Genomic DNA, 6,505 nt, shown 5'->3' on the forward strand with positions numbered 1-6,505 from the left:
ATTAAAATGTGCAACTGATTCCATAATCTGATGAACAAAAATATATAGATATGACTTTATTCCTCTTACTTTTTTGGAAATGATTGCCAAGTTATACTAATGTAATTTGTTAAATAGGTCACTGTATTTGTTTATTTTTTTTGTGTGTGTGGCTATAACAAAATGCCTGAAGCTAACTAGTTTATAAAGGGAACTTTAGTTCATAGTAATTGCAGTTCAAGGGCATGGCACTGACATCTGTTTGGCTCTAATGAGGGCCTGCAGCAGATGGTATCACAGTGGTGGGCATATGTGCATAGATAGACAAAACGAGAAGGATCATAAGTCATACTGGCTCTTTAATAAGTTATGCTTATTCAATATTTATTAATTGGTCACATTAATGGATTGCATTTGATATTTACATATTTTCACCATTGCCTATGCAAACCTTTGATCATATGCCTTTCTTCCAACCTTCTCTTGCTTCTTCTCCTTTTCTCTAGACCCCTTCCTCATTCCTAGAAACCCATCACCCATTCCCATACCTTTTTGTTTGTTTGTTTACAGACACAGAGATAGCATGTCATACTTGCCTGTATGTCTTCGCTAATTTTGGTTTAGAAAATAACCACTGGTTCCACCCATTTTTCCCTGCAAGTAGCGTGATTTAATTTCATCTTTCTTATTTGTGACCTAGAGAGATTTCACTGTGCATATAAACCAGGCATTTAAAAATCCATTTGTTTGTTGGTGAAGGTCAAGGCAGATTTCATGTCCTGGTTACATAGATATAGGGCATCTCTGTGGTAAACTGACTTTTCTTTTAGTTGTATACCCAGAAGTGGTACAGCTCCATTTTAAGATACATTTATTTTTAGTTAAAATAGTTTTTAAAATATTCAAACTTTGTTTCTATAGTGGCTGTAATAATTTATATCAACACTGTGCAATTCTCCCCCACCATAACCTCAATATTGCTTTGTTTTGTTTTTTTTTTATGATACTCTTATGAGTATTATAGAGGTCCGTTAGAAGTTATATTATGCTTTTTTGAGATAGGCCCTCACTATGTAGCCCTGACTGGCCTGGAATTTGCTGTGCAGACTAGACTGGCATCAAACTCATAGAGATCTACCTGCTTCTGCCTCCTGAGTGCTAGGACTAAAGGTCTATACAATCCCAGGCCCTCATATTAACTTTCTTTGAGATTAATCTCCCAGTACCTAATTACCTCTCACTAAGCCCCATCTCTTTAAAGTTCTCCTCTTTTTTCCACATAGGCACCCTAGGGAATGAACTTCTAGAACATGCAGCCTTGAGGCACACCTTACACCACACCCAAAGGATTTTAGTGAAATGATTTAAGATGGCACTTCCACAAATCCATAGTTTACTATATATGTTTGGTCTATTGTCATCTTTCTCCCCAGTGTCTTTGCTAATTATATGAATGGAATTTGGCCTTATGTAATTTTGGGGACTGGCTCCATTGGAGAGTAAAATCAATCTGAGTTTCAGGTTTTTTTTTGGCTATGTGTGCAGGATGTCACTCCTTTTTTATATCTCTAATTGCATTCTCCTCTCTCTCTCTCTCTGTCTCTCTCTCTGTCTCTGTCTCTCTCTCTGTCTCTCTCTCTCTCTCTCTGTCTCTCTCTCTCTCTCTCTGTGTGTGTGTGTGTTCTTAGTTGCATATCACTTGTCAGTTGCAGAGTATTCAGTTGTTTCTAGCTTTTCAATGATGGGGATGAATGAAGCCTTATGGCTTTATTTAAAATCATTTAAAAATAAATCCACATGTAAATGTTCCTCACAGAACATTTATTTTAAAAATATTTAAATAAATAAATAAAATCCTTTATTTAAAATTATTTTTCACCTCATGTGTATAAGTGTTTTACCTGCATGTGTATCTGTGCACCATACACATGGAGTGCCCTTAGAATCTGAAAGATTGGATCCTCTGGAACTGGAGTTGCAGACAAAGTGAAGTGTACTGCCACTTAATCGTTGGTCCTCTGGAAGACCAACCAGTGCTCTTAGCTGCTGAATCATCGCTCCAGATTCTTGATTTATTTATTTGTTTTATGGCCCTGAATTTCCTTTAATCAGAGATAACCATGAAAAATCCACTAGTTCTCAAAAGCTATGTTTTACTTAATTGAATCTTCATTTTTAAAAACATTTAATAAAACATGTATACAATATATGCTGCTTCCCTTTCAAGATATATCACATCACATTGCCTTCAGTTCGTCAGCTGGCATTTAGCCACTGCTGGCTCTGACTCAGAGAGATTACAGGCTCAGAAATTTCAAAGCTCTTCACAATCTCCTCCCAGTCATGATAACTCAAAGCTATAATTCCTTGACTCCTAATTTAAGTGTTTTGGTCAATTTCCTCACTTTCTGCCTTCATCACTGGTTCTATTAGGGGTAATCAGTCTTGATCAAGCCTTACTTTTGCAAAGGCATCCCGTATAATGAAGCAAACAGGAAAGATGTTTTCCACTATACAGGGATCAACCGCAAAATAAAAAAAGAACATTGGAGTATCCAGGTCTTCTCTAAAGCAAGTCTGCAACAATCTGGAGATTCCACTTCTTTCTCAGTCGCTTCTTGATGAGACTCTTCCATGCACTTCCACCGAGCATGCCTTGTCCATGGCTCGTTTAGCCTATGAGACTGTCTTAGACAATCAGTTTGTGGCTTCGGCACAGGGAATTCTCCATGTATTGAACCTGACAGAGAGAGAAATATATGGATTTTATTAAAGATGTTTTCTCCTTTTTGCCTAATAACTTTCAGGAGTCCTAGACAATTAATAAAAATCAGCTTTATCTTCATCACGGTTGAGTTCTTCAACTTCTACTGAATTTACACCCATATGTGTCAATAGAGTTTCAATGTATCTTAATATCAAATGAGTTTAGGTCAGAGTACAGCCATTTGACTTTCTCTCTGGCCAAGTCTGAAGCAAGAACAAGAAACTGGACATCAAGAACTATTTCTTAAACTCACAATAGTTTATTATACAGAGTGTTGACCACTGCAAGGATCTCTGTTACGAGCATTCAGTGTGTCCTCCAGATTTTGTGGGATGGAGTTGATGAGAGCACAGTACAGGTGGCAGATCAGGTGGCACAGGCTGTGATTGTACTTGGCCTCCAAGCAGGCTAGGTCCATCAACTTGTCCCCGAAATCAGATGGGTTGATGTCCTCCTGCAGGCCAGCCAGACCACGAGTGGAGTGAGAGCAAACGTGGTCCTAGTGTGGGCCGGCAGCTGTTGTTCTCATGATTTATTTTTATTACATGTATGAATGGTTGCCTGTATGCATGTGTGCGCAATATCCATAGATGTAGGAGAGGCCATTGGATCCCCTTGAATTAGAATTATTGACGGTTGTGAGACACCATATGGGTGCTGGGAACTGAACCTGCGTCCTCTGCAAGAAGGGCAAGTCTCCTAACCTCAGAGTCATCTATCTCTACAGCCCCTCACATATAGAATTTTATATAAACCTACGTTTTCATTCCTCAGAGATAAACATGTAGGTGTAATATTACTCATTAATATAGTAACTGCACATTTCACTCACAAACAAACAAAAATGTTTATTTGAGGCTGGAGCTGGCCTTGTACTTTTTATGCATTGAAGGCTGATCTTAAACTCTTGCTCTTGATCCTCCTATCTCTACCTCCCAGTGCTAGTTAGGATTATACATACATATATATATTATATATGTGCCAAACTGTTCCCAAAGAGGCTGCGTTCCCATTCCCACAGCTATAATGTTTAAGTCCATACTAAAAGTGCAAAGCTCCAAGCAAACAGGATTCTACCCCCTGTAAATCTCTGCACTGTCAGCTGAGAGGAGCCTGATACTTAGAACAACCAGGGCTCAGCTCTGCAGCCTGAGAAGGAGGGAACTGGGGCACATAACAGCTCAGAGCTGCCATCCTTTGACCTTGAGAAAGGATGTTTCTCATTAGCGTTTACCCACAGATGTACAAAGCGAGTGAGGCAACTCAAAAAGGAGTAATTGGGTCCACAGGACTTCCTACCTCAGCTGTAGGTTGTTGGTCTAGGAGACGGGATGATGGAAATGTTGCTTTCAGTACCAGAGCAAGCTCATCAGACCTCATCATGGGACTTGAAGATGAAACTTGTGTGACACAAGTTTTCCTCCTGTTGTGACCTGCTCCCTCACACCTGCAAAGAAGCCACCCTCTCTGCGCCTAAGTGTATTCTTTGCACCCCCCCCCCTCTAGGCACCGCTTCTTCTATCTGTGGCAGACTGACACTGGTCCAGAGGAACACAGCAGCTAGACCCTCTCAAATGAACACCTTTAGCATTAAGTACCTATCTAAACATGAGCAGGGGCTATGCTTTGTCAACAATATAAGCCATAACCATTGTTCCCAAATATTGGTAAATTATTTTTGCCCTGAAACGTCTAGAAATAATTTAACAATGAGAAGGTGATGGTTGCCAGGAAATAATGGGCAAGCAGCCAAGATGGTAATGTTCAAGAAGAATAGGGAATCCTGACCTATTTTGGGTGATGGATAGAGAGAAAAGTGACTCTTCCATGTCAGCCCCAAAGTGAGGACTGTGAGACTCTCATTGCCTTTTAGGTCTCTTCCTCACTTTGAGGCATATAAAATTTTACACTCCATCTCCCCCAACCAATTAAAGCTGTTAGAATTTATCTTTAGCATAAAAAGCTACATTTTCCCCACCATAAGAAAAAAAAAAAAACATCTGTTTGATTTAAAAGCATCATGTTCCATACCCTAAAGATAAGTTGGAAATCCAGAGTGGGAAAAAAAAGGAAGCTTAAAGTAATGGAACATAAACATCATACAGAGGAAAGGTAATCAAAAGAAAGCTGTAGCTGGCTTAGAAAGATTGTACTCAGGAAATATGCCTTAGTCTTGGATGGGGGTGGAGGCGGGATGGTTGGATCCCTTACAGGCTGGTGCTGTGGGCCTTACTGAGAACTCTGAATGATGAAAACTCCAGATGCTGCAGAACTCAGGATGTCTCTGGATTGTGAACTGTTCTTTACTCAAAAGTTATTCCAAGATTCAAACTAATGGTTGAGATTTAAAACATTCCCCTAGAGCTCTATCTAGTTTACTTTCTGTGTTATATATTTCTTTTTTTTTTTTTTTTGTCTCGGTAACAAAGTACTCGAGAAAACAACTTCAGGGAAGAAGGCTTATTTGGGCTTGTAATTCCAGTCTATAATCAGCTAGTCTGTTCAGGGTCTGAGGCAGTGCTTCAGTCTACGAAGCATGTGTTGGAGTTAAACCACTCACTTGGTGGTAGGCAGGTAGAGGGTGACACAAGAAGAGGTCTGAGCGACCCATACCTTTCAAATATAAGTTAGGAACAAAGATTAATCACCTTGTCTTGCAAAGAAACCTATGCACAAAGCAAAAGCACCTTGGCAAGGCAATTTGTTTTACAATCAACCACACCTGATTGGCCAGCACAAAGAGACAAGGAGGTCACTTGGGTTTTTGTTCTAATGTAGGTGGCTACTGCATCTTTCTCCCATTGGTTGGGATCCAACCTCACAATCCTTCATGATTGGCTAGTTTTAAAAGAATTGGTGCAAAAGGAACAAAGGCAAAGACTGGTCCCAGAAGCCCCTGAAGTCCTGAAAATGCAGGGGAACCTTTATGTAAAAAAAGTTTTAGAGGATGGGCATAGTAAAACATTTGCATAAAGGGTTTTCAAGGTTGGGAAAACAAAAAGATTTGCAGAAGAGTCACACAGGTGCTGGGGTTAAAAAGACTTGAATTATTTGTCATAAACAAAAATTTTACAGTATTTGACAGAAAGAATAATATTTAATATTTCATACAGGCACATCAGATGACTCACTTTCTCTAATCAGCCCCCACCTTCTAATAACCCCTTCAGTATGACTCATCTAGCTGCTGATGAAGTTAGTGGCCTCAAGAGCCAATCACTTCATTGATCGTATACACCAGTTGGAAAACAACAGTCAACACATAAGCCTTTCACAGAGACATTTCGTAGTCAAACCATAATGCTCTTTGCTATACAGAAGCAGAAACTGATGCAAGGAGTCTCTGATAGCATAAATAGGTGAGGGAACTGTGAAGGCCCAAAAATGTGAGCCTATTTTCACCTTGTCTGAAGGTCAGAGAGTTTCAATTTGCTCAGAGTTGTTGCCATTCAACCCTGACCAAAGGTCAGAGAGTTGAAACTTACTTCTATTTCTTCAAGGTTATTGTCTGTTCGTACCTCAAACAAAGAACCCACCTAGATTTAGACCAGAGAGTTCAGCTCTCTCAACGTTATTGTCAACAGGTGTGGCTAATATCCAGACCTTGTATTTCAGGCATAGAGAATTAGGTCTGTTTCTACCTCAAACAAAAGTCTATGGATCCAACTAAGTTTCTACTCCCTCAGGGAGATAACAATGGATATCACCTAGGGAGTCGTTTGCCTACAGAATGTTTTGGTCTAGAGTGTGAGGAGATTA

General features: G+C 39.7%; 1 pseudogene; it reads right to left on the bottom strand.

Moving 5' to 3' along the window:
- Positions 1-2,235: 2,235 nt before the first annotated feature.
- LOC126491561 (non-structural maintenance of chromosomes element 4 homolog A-like) lies at positions 2,236-4,126 on the bottom strand (annotated as a pseudogene).
- Positions 4,127-6,505: the final 2,379 nt, after the last annotated feature.

Source organism: Alexandromys fortis, unplaced genomic scaffold (genome assembly GCF_014885135.2).
Source record: "Alexandromys fortis isolate MF-2015 unplaced genomic scaffold, M_Fortis_MF-2015_v1.1 scaffold_259, whole genome shotgun sequence".
NCBI classification, from domain to species: domain Eukaryota; kingdom Metazoa; phylum Chordata; class Mammalia; order Rodentia; family Cricetidae; genus Alexandromys; species Alexandromys fortis.